At 57.7% G+C, this 10429-nt stretch overlaps 1 long non-coding RNA gene across 1 annotated transcript; it reads right to left on the reverse strand.

The window, feature by feature from the left end:
- Nucleotides 1-2707: 2707 nt before the first annotated feature.
- Nucleotides 2708-10183, reverse strand: LOC112206519 (uncharacterized). The gene is made up of 3 exons (XR_002940918.2): nucleotides 9534-10183; nucleotides 3252-3398; nucleotides 2708-3128 (listed from the first exon to the last, which is right to left on the reverse strand). It is a non-coding gene; the product is annotated as an uncharacterized LOC112206519 (long non-coding RNA).
- Nucleotides 10184-10429: the final 246 nt, after the last annotated feature.

The raw sequence follows: 10429 nt of genomic DNA on the forward strand, positions 1-10429 counted from the left end.
CTGAGCAGCTCCCTGGGACTTCTGTTGGTCCAAGCTTCAGCTGTGGTCACAGGATCCAGCGCTGCCGTCAATAGGCAGCTGCTGCCGTATGGCTGCAGATGTGGTTTCTGGAACAGACGGGCCCAGCCCTGCAAGGTGGGCTGGCTCTTTGGCTCTCGAGAGCACCATGGCCCAGTGCTGATCTGGGTCCACACGGCCCAGCCACCCGGTCAGCTCGCCTGGTTCTTACATTTCCACTCCACAAACAGAACCCAGACCCAGATCTGCTTCCTCCGCCTCCCGCCCTCCTCGCCCCGCACCGTTTTTTGTCCCACAGAAGCTGTCATGGGTGCTGTGTACCCCATAGGGCGGGAGAGAAAGGTGTGTCCAGGAGCAATCTCGGGAAACAGGGGGCAGAGGATGCGGTGCAGAGCCGAGCTCCGGAGCCACCTTCCTGACCGCCAGAGCCTGACTGCATCCGTATGGCATGAGGTCGGTATCTAGGAGGCCACACTCTTTACCTAACATCCAGGACACAGGAAAAGGACGGAAACAGAAAAAAATACATAAATAAATTCAAGATGCATTTTAAAGAACATAAAAAACTTTAAAAGGACGGGTAATTGTCTAACATTTTGTTAATTCAATCAGGCTTGCAATTAAAAAATAGCTTTGCCTTTTACTGAAAAAGAAATTAATTATAATTTCTTACTGAATCCAGGGAGAGAATTCGGGACTAGGTGGTTCCCTGAGAAGGTCTTCTTACACGTTACCCTTCAATGTCCTGTGGCCAAGGGAGCTTCAACCCCCTCTTTACGAGGGTTCTGGTGGCTGGAGAACTCAGAGACGGCTCTAAAAAAATTGCAAGCTGGCCGGGCACGGTGGCTCACCCCCGTATTCTCAGCACTTTAGGAGGCTGAGGCAGGCAGATCACCTGAGGTCAGGAGTTTGAGACCATCCTGGCCAACACGGTGAATCCCCGTCTCTACTAAAAATACAAAAATTAGCTGGACGTGGTGGCGCACGCCTGTAATCCCAGCTACTCAGGAGGCTGAGGCAGGAGAATCACTTGAACTTGGGAGGTGGAGGTCGCAGTGAGCCAAGATGGTGCCATTGCACCCCAGCCTGGGCGACAGAGCAAGACTTCATCTCAAAAAAATAAAAAAATGTAAACATCGCAAGCTGCACCCAGGTGTGAATCTGGGGGGCGCCTCCTTGGAAAACTTGGCTGGTGACCGCACCCTCAGTTCAAGCTCACCGGCCGCCCTTCCGTGTGCACACACGTGAGCTCTCCAGTATGTTTGGAATATCCCAGAGCCGCTGTCTCCTGGCTGCCCGGCCTGTGAGCCGCACTCCAGCCTGAAGGCCAAGACGGCTGCTCTGGAGAAAGAACTTCCCCTGGTGCTGAAGTCCCGAAGGACAGCCCCATGGGCATGGGGAGGGGAGGGTGCCTCGCCCCCAAGGCTGCGCTGCTCCGCGGCCTGGCCGGGACCACCACGCAGAGGCTTCTCTAGGAAACAAGCCACACTCAGTGTGGCAGCAGCGAAGTGCTTTTCTCAGCTTCCTGCTTTCCTCCAGAGAGTAAACCAGTGCCTGACCGTCCAGTTCTCCCTGAATCAACACTCACCGAAAGGAGCTGGTGGAGGGGCCCGTGGGCGACAAACAGCCACAAACCAGACCCCGGGGTCTCCGGAGCTGGGGGCTCTGGGTGGCCCAGGGGTCGTTAATGGGCACGGTTTCCAGTCCAGTCCAGGCCAGCTGTGGTGGGGCTCAGACCCGCCCAGACACTGGGAGCCAGTCACCCCCAGAATAACGAGCTGGGCCTCGAGTTCCAAGTCATCTCTGAGCAGCCGTGCGTCAGCACCACTGTCCCTGACCACCCCGTGCCGGCCTGCCTCCGTCTCCTCCTTCTCGCTGTACCCCAGGTCGGGAGCTAAGGGGCAATTCAGAGCCTGCTGCCTGCAGGCAAAACGTCTCCCCAGCACTGCAAGTCTGCGCAATTTGAGGCCCAGAAACCCCCTGGACGTAGCTTCTGCTTTTCAAAATCTGTTCATTCGTTTAGCCCCAGGGGGCCTCACCCCTGTATGTCCACACCGGGCATCCCGAGGAAGCTGGGGGGGAACCGCACCTGCATCCCTCCAACTCAGAAACCCCCTTCTGCACCGGCAGCTCCGGGCCCGCACTAAGTGTGCAGCGTGGCCATCCTGCAGCTGAGACACAGGGTGTCCGGCAGTGTTTGGATGGATTCTACAATATTTGGGACAGACTTACACTAAAAAATCAGTCACTGCTTCTCCAAACTTCCTGTTGAGCTGGGCACCCTGTGTTTTTGTTTGCTGCGTTTTTGTTTGTTGTATCTGGGTACCCTAAGAATGATCCCAAATTACAAAGTCAGGCCCTGCAGACTCATGGGAGGCAGAATGGGGGCCCCTAAACATGCCCACCTCCCGGTGCACGGAAACTGTGGACACATGAGGCTGCCAGTCAGCCACCTGACACGGAGGGGTGACCCTGGATTATCCGGGGGGACCCAGTAGAATCTCGGGCCCTTCAACATAGAGGCGGAGGGCAGAGCAGGTCTCAGTGACAAGACACCACTGGCTCTGAAGACGGAGGATGGGACTGAGGGCCGAGGGGTTCTCCCCTGGAGCCTCTAGAAGGAACCAGCCCTCCCGAGACCTGATGTTAGCCCAGGGAGACCATTTCAGACGTCTAACCTGCAGAAATGGAAAGTGTAAGTGTTCTTTTTTAAAAAATTGTCATGAGTACATACAGGGTGTTGCTATTTATGGGGTCCATGAGATATTTTGATACAGGCATCCAATCTGTAATAATCACAACAGGGGAAACGGGGTGAAGCCGCTATGTTTGTGATAATTTTTTAAAGCAGCCATAAAAATATATGTAAATAGGACCTAGTTAGATAACATATATTTTTGGCTTCTGCTCTGTAGAAACTCACACATGATTTGGGGAGTTGTGAAGGCCTGATTTGATTTTGTTTGTTTGTTTGCTTGCTTGCTTGCTTTTGAGCCTGGTGTGCCGGGCGGGCAGGTGTTTCATTGAATCTGGCCCCTTGCTTGTTCAAGTGTTGAGTGAGGGCAGCCTCCAGGTTCTGGGAGCTTCCGAGCGAGCCTCACCCCTCACGGCTGCAGGTCAGAAAGTGATTTGTGGCCCAGAGACCCCCGGACGTAGCTTCTGCTTTTCAGAATCTGTTCATTCATTTAGCCTCAGGGGACCCCATCCCTGAATGTCCACACCGGGCATCAGACCTGGTTGCAGAGTGGGTGGTTCCAGGAGGCAGCAGTGTAGACCCGTGAAGGAGCAGCCAGGGCCTGAGTGAAGCTGGGGCAGCAGAAGCAGCTTTTGATATTTTTTTTCTGCTGAGTCTTGCCAGCTTTCAGTTTAGAAGTTCCTTCCTGGGGAAGAAAGTGGCCGCTTAAATGGCATAAAAAATAATGCACCAGGCAGGGGACCCCTGAGACCCTGGGGCTGGGCTCTGGCTGGGGGCCTCACACGGAGGAGGAGGGATGAGACTCTCAAGGAGGCCAAGGTCCCAGGTCCTGGGCTACCGGAGGCTCCTTGGGGCCTCTGCCTTCCCCAGGAGCAAGCAAGGAAGGAATGTACAGCAGCAGGGCGTGGGCACAGGGCAGCCCCAGGAACAATGGGGATACTCACGTGGCCCCAGCCTCCACCTCGCTGGTGCTCCTCTTGTCCCAGGACAAGCCCAGCCTGCTGCCCGCTGCCTGCTTCTCCTGCACTGGAGGGCTCCAGGCCCAGAATAGCTGCTCGGAGCCAGCATTTGCATCCACGTCTCCTCCACACGTTAGAAAACCTGGACTTTGTTTTGTAACTGCTGGTTCCGCTCAGCAAATAGAATTGTACCTAACTGTGGAGGGGCCCTACACAGTGGCCCGGCCCGGGAGACCCACGAGGGCCTCAGGAGCATGGCTTCTCCCGTCTGCCTCCTGGTTTCTGTCTCTGACCATGTATCTCCAAGCCAGTCAGTCCTGAGTGGCCACAGTGGGGATGGGGCTGCACCAGGGGCCTGCCCTGCTGTGCTGGCCTCTGCCAGGGCTGGGCTCTGCCTGTGAAGGAGCCCTGGGTTGGGCTCTTTTGTGCCCACTCTCAGGTGGGGTTGCGGGAGGCCTGCTTGGCCCCATGGGGATCAGTGTGATGAGCATGACTGGAGGATGCTCGGGCTTAGGATGAGCAGAGGGACCCTACAGAGCCACGACCCCAGGCCCAGGGCCCCTGTTGGCCCCAAAGCGAGTGTGGTGGCTGTCGTTGGGACCCCGACAGGGGGTGGCACTGGCGTGAGGTCTAACACCTGCCAAATTCCTGCGAGCTGACCCCTCGATGGGGCTTGCACTCTAATTCTGCCCCAGGGAACCCCAAGGTCAGGATTAGCATCCCCCCTGCTTAAGGGACAGCTGAGGCCAGGGTGGGGCCGGGGTGGAATGGCGGGCTGCATGCAGGAAGCCCATGGAGCCCAGATCTGCTCCAGGTCACAACCCTGTACCTGGCTGGGGGTCCACACTCCCCAGACACAGATGGTGGCATGTTCCCCTCGGACTGTCCACCTGTTGTTCGGCCAAGCCCTGGCCCTCACAGCAGGCTGCTGAGTTCAAGGATGCCCCTGGGCAGCCAGGCTGGGACCCTCGCCCACTCCCTGGACGCACATCCGCCCGCCGCTGGATTCACAGGGGAGGGATTAGAAACCTCTCAACGGAACGTCGACAAGGCGAGCGGGGTGGGGATGGGGGTGGGAAGGGGACAGGCCCTCCCCCACACGTGGGGAGATGCATGGCTGTGAGGTGCTGCCTCCGCCTCTGAGGCTGGCGACAGGCTGGATTCAGATACAGCTCGAGCCGCTCACCCTCCACGTCCTGCTTAGGAGGAGGGCGGGGCCTGCTAAGTCCCCAATGCCCAGGGCCCAGGGGCGTCCCATCCAGAGCCTCAAGGTCCCTGGCTTCCCCTGGGGATGGGGCTGTCGCACCTGTGTCCTCCCAGTTCCCAGGTACCGTTGATACACACACAGGGGTCCCTGGGGGAGTTTCCTAACTCCTCTTCCTCTGAAGGCCAGGCCTGGGAGAATGAATTCTCCAAGCACCCACACTCACTGTACCACGGCAGGTTAGAGAATGCGGACAGAGCTGCTTGGCTGCACACCTTGGGGGGGGCGTCACCCTCTTTTTAGCCTCAGTTTCCCCATCTGTGCAGTGGGTACCAGAGAGGACTTTACACAGAGGCTGTGCATTCCCTTTTTTTAAATTTTTTTTTTTGAGTCAGAGTCTCGCTCTGTCGCCCAAGTTGGAGTGCAGTGGCGCGATCTCGGCTCACTACAACCTCCGCCTTCTGGGTTCAAGCGATTCTCCTGCCTCAGCCTCCTGAGTAGCTGGGATTACAGGCGCACATCACCATACCCGGCTAATTTTTTGTATTTTTAGTAGAGACAGGGTTTCCCCATGTTGGCCAGGCTGGTCTCGAACTCCTGACTTCATGATCCACCTGCCTTGGCCTCCCAGAGTGCTGGGATTACAGGCATGAGCGACCGTGCCCGGACTGAGGCTGTGCATTCCCTAACAGAGGGGGACGTCTGGCTGCCCCCACAAAACACAGCAGCTCTGAGCATGTCTAAGGTCAGCCCCTCCCTGCTTTCCTTTTCTCCCTGATCAAATTCATGTGGCTTCCACTCAGCCCCTTCTTCCGGCTCTTACTTAGGAATGCAGATCTACCCCAAACCCCAACACACACTGGAACCTTCAAGGTCCCATCCTACTGAAAGCCAGGTAGCCGGTGCGGTGAGCACTGGACAGATGGATGGATGATGGATGGTGGATGGATGATGGGTAGATGGAAAAATGCATGATGGATGAATGAATGAATAGATTAATGGATGAATTGAGTAGATAGATGAATTGATGGATGGATGATGGATGGATAAATGAATGGATGATGGATGAATAGATTAATAGATGAATGAATGAGTGGATGGATGGATAGACGGGTAAATGCATGGATGGATCATGGATGATGGATGGATGACAGATGCATGGAAGGATAGATGAATGAATGAATGGATGAATGAATTAATGGATGGATGAATGGATGACAGGCTCTCCATGAGCCGCTCTGCTTTCCTCCATGGCCTCCTGCTCACTGGCCCCTATATCTCACATCCTACTTCCAGTTTAATGGAGACAAGAGTGTCCTCCCCAACCCAAGTTCTCACCCCCATCCCTTCCTCCCTCAGACCCACCTGGAAGAGCTGCTTCTCTTCTCCTGTAGAAGTCTCCCATCCCAAGGAGGTGCCTGGTCTTTCCCCTCAGGAAGGCACCTGGTCCTTCTCCCTCCCTTCCCTCCTGGGAGACATCTGGCCCTTCACCTCCCCCTGCCCCTTCACCTCCTATCAAGGCAGCTCCCTCAGTATTTTCTGCAGACCTTGTTTGTCTCCTGTGACGTTCATCCCCTCCCGTTCCCACAGACATTCTTCCATGTCCAGCTCAGACAGAAGGAGGTCCCCCCCTGCCGGATGGATGATTGAGGCTGCCTGTGTGTACACGTATGACTGAGCAATGGACGGAGGTGTCCGTGTGCAGCAGGCATGTGGCATGACCTTGGAAGAGGGAACAAGACAAGATGTCCCCCAAGGTGCCCATGAGGACCCTCCCTGGGCAGCTGGACTTCAGCCCACCTTGGGCTGCGGTGTGCATTGGGGGTGGGGCCAAAGACCCCTCCACATAGAGAAGGCAGCCAAAGGGAGGAGGGAATGGTCAGAAAAAGTTGTCTCAGCCAGGGAGCGGCTCCACCCTCTCCTGAGGACGCCTGACCTCAGACGTCAGCTCCTGTTAGAGACCCCCGCATACCCCTGCCTAGAGCCAAACTCTGAGAGTCTCTGGATGGACTGAGGGGTGGGACAAGGAAAAAAAGGAAGGAGGGAGGGAGAGAAGCAGCAAGGAGGGGTCGCCTGGCCCGGCTCCCCCAGTGAGGAAAGGGGCTGTGGCACAGAGATTCCATCTGCAGGGCTGGGGGCAGCCGAGAATGGCACCTCCAACGCCCACCGCAGTGGCCCACCCGCCTGCCTCCTCCAGGACCACCGGGCCTGGCTCCTCTCACAGACTCTTTGAGAGCGTATTTGTGAAACGTAGCATATTGTGGGTGATTAGATTTAAATTTCAATACACTTTGTTAAAAATAGATTTGGCTCTCGCCAAGAGGAGGCCGCAGGAAGGGGCTCTCAACGGCTCGTCTTTGGAATATTAATAGCATGGAAATGTTATTAGAATAATTTTTCATCATGAATAATAAATTAATGGAATAATTCGGCAGCGCCACGTGACATACCCTGCTAAGAGGGGCTTTGTTTTAACAGAATGGGGAGGGTGGGTTTGGGGTGTGGGGGAGGGCAGAGCTGGGGGAGGGTCTGCCCAGGGCAGGCGGGGTTGGGTGGAAGTGAGTGAGGTGCCTGAAGAGATGAAGGCTCCGGAGGCATTTGGGGAGGAAGACAGGGACCTGGGACCAAATCCTCAGGCACTTTTAGCTTCATGTCTCAGCCAGGGTTCTGGCCCTGGCCAGCTCCTTCCCACAGAAAAGCTGGGAAGAGATCTTGGTAGGTGTCCGGCCCCACACACCATCCTGCTGGGGGTGGCTGGGTTGGACTTCACCATCCCCACAGCCCTGCAGCCTCCCCTCCTGCATCTTTCTCCTTGGTAAACGCCAGGAACCTCAAAAGCACCCAGAGGCCCAGAGAAATTGAGCACACAGGGATGGGGAATTCAAGAGCAGGAGCTGTTTCTGGGGCCCCAGGGGCAGGGCCAGGGTCTCCTGGTCATTTCTGTGCTCGGGACCCCTGCTGCACCTGAGCTCACTGTGGAAACTGCCTGAGGGGGCCACATGGAGCTGATGGGGACAAGCATGCAGGGTGGGCACCCTTGTGGGCTCAGCTTGGTCCAGGGTGTCCACTTGGGGACGGGGAGGGAGATGGGGCACCAGGGAAGAAGGGTCTGTTCACGTGGTCAGCGCCCCCTCCTTCTCCCCACTCCCTCCTTTTGCCTCCCTTCCTGCTGCTGCCTGCACGGTGAGAACAGAGATGAGATGGCCCCTGCCCAGGAGCAGTCAGTGGCAGGACAACTCTCCCAGGCCAACCCAGCTCCTGACAGAGAGGGAGGGAGGCAGCTTGGGGCTGGGGGCCCTGGCAGCAGTGGCACACGGAGTGTGCACATGGATCCTAGTCAGCCTCTTGCAGGGTGCTGAAGCCAGTGGGGGCCCCCAGGGAGGTTTTGGGGGAGTGTTGAGGGGGCCTGAAGGGTTCCGCTCCTCCCACCCAGGGAGCCACCATGCCACTAGTGGGCTGTCCTGGAGACTCGGGGAGAAAGCACACAGGCTGTCGGGAAAGGTGGGTCGCAGGCGGGCAGGGCAGCCCTGCTGTACTGATGGGCAGGCGCTGGGTGGGTGGAAGGCAAAGCCGTCAGGTCATCCCCCTCTCTGTCCCTGCATTGGGCCAACCAGATGTGTCAGGAGGATATTTGACCATTCCTGAGAGGCACATTCTCTCTCTCTCTCTCTCTCTCCCTCTCTTCCCTCTCTCTCTCTCTCCCCTCTCTCTCTCCCTCTCTCTCTCCCCTCTCTCTCTCTCCCTCTCTCTCTCTCCCTCTCTCTCCCTCTCTCCCCTCTCTCTCTCCCTCTCTCTCTCTCCCTCTCTCTCTCTCCCTCTCTCTCTCCCTCTCTCTCTCCCTCTCTCTCTCCCTCTCTCTCTCTCCCTCTCCCTCTCTCCCCCCTCCCTCTCTCTCTCTCCCTCTCGCTCTCTCCCTCTCCCCCTCCCTCTCTCTCTCCCTCTCTCTCTCCCTCTCTCTCTCTCTCCCTCTCTTTCTCCCTCTGTCTCCCTCTCTCTCTCCCTCTCTCTCTCCCTCTCTCTCTCCCTCTCTCTCTCTCCCCTCTCTCTCTCCCTCTCTCTCTCCCTCTCTCTCTCCCTCTCTCTCCCTCTCTCTCTCCCTCTCTCTCTCTCCCTCTCTCTCTTTCTCCCTCTCTTTCTCTCCCTCTCTCTCTCCCTCTCCGTCTCCCTCTCTCTCTCCCTCTCCGTCTCCCTCTCTCTCCCTCTCCCTCTCTCTCTCTCCCTCTCTCTCTCCCTCTCCCTCTCCCTCTCTCTCTCCCTCTCTCTCCCTCTCTCTGTCCCTCTCTCTCTCTCCCCCTCTCTCTCTCCCTCCTCTCTCTCTGTCACACACATTTGCACATACTGCAGTGTGAATGGAGTATGAATGTGTGTGGCAGGCGACAGCTGTGTGTGTATGTCCGGGTGTGTGTGTGCGTGTGTACATGTGAGCGTGTGTGCTCGTGAGTTAGAGCATGAGTGTACCCGTGCGTGACTTAGTGTGTGCGCCCGCCCAGTGATCTCCGTCTTGTGAGTCTGGGCTGCTGCTCCGCAGGCCTCAGGAGCCGACGGCGCACCCCACGAGCCTGGACTCTCCGCTGCGTCTGGGAGCTGCGTAATCGGCTGCTTAGACGCTGGCGCCACCCGGCTGGGCCCTGTTCTCCCCTCTTTTCTACAGTCTTACCCTGCAACTGACAATTAATGTTCGAAAGAACATGAAATGGAGGAGAAATTACAGCAATTTATCAACTGAAATTATAGGTGTAGACACATGTCAGCAGTGGAAATAGTTTCTATCAAAATTAAAGTATTTAGAGATTTTCCTCAAATTTCAAATTATGCGAATCCCGTTTTCCGCGATGCTGCAGCGCGGGGGTTTTAATTGCAGGGTCACGCGGAACGCCACGCCGTGCGACTGCGACTCAGGGTCTCTCCGCCCAGCTGCTCCCTCCGGTCCACAAGACAAGGAAGACCCGCGGTTGGCCGAGATCAGCGGCGCTGAGCCACCAGGCAAGACGGTCACTGACGCCTGAACCGAGGTCACCGATGTCACGGAGGCCGGGAGGCCCTCAGCAGAGCCCGGGGGCTCCGCACCTCAAGGACGGCCAAGAAGAAACAGGAACAGGAGCCCGGGGCGCCCTGGGGAGCCCCCGACACGCGGGCCGAGGGTGGCTGCCCTCAGAGCCCAGAGGGGCCCAGGCCCTCGCTAGGAGACCGGCCTCCCCAGGGCGGGGCTTCCGACTCAGGCGCCCCGTGAGCCCCGGAGACAGCGCGAAGGTGCAGATTCTGCGTTTCCAACGAGCCCCCGGGTGGCGCGGCTGCTGCCTGCGCGGCACGGTGGGCGCAAGCGCCGTGGGCTGGGGCCGGCCTGGGCTTTCAGGGCGAGGGCTTTCCGCGCCGGCCCGACACCCACCCGGCCTTGCTGCGCGCCCCTCACGCTGCAGCCTGGGAACCTGAGCCGGGAGCTGCGGGCCGCTCCGTGACCGGGAAGCGGGACTGACCTCCCCTCCCCACCGTCGCCCCTGCGGTGAGATCCTGCCTGCCGGGGAGCAGGGGCCCGTGGTTGGGCTCCGGGAGACA

Source organism: Pan troglodytes, chromosome 21, assembly GCF_028858775.2.
Source record: "Pan troglodytes isolate AG18354 chromosome 21, NHGRI_mPanTro3-v2.0_pri, whole genome shotgun sequence".
Lineage (NCBI taxonomy): Eukaryota > Metazoa > Chordata > Mammalia > Primates > Hominidae > Pan > Pan troglodytes.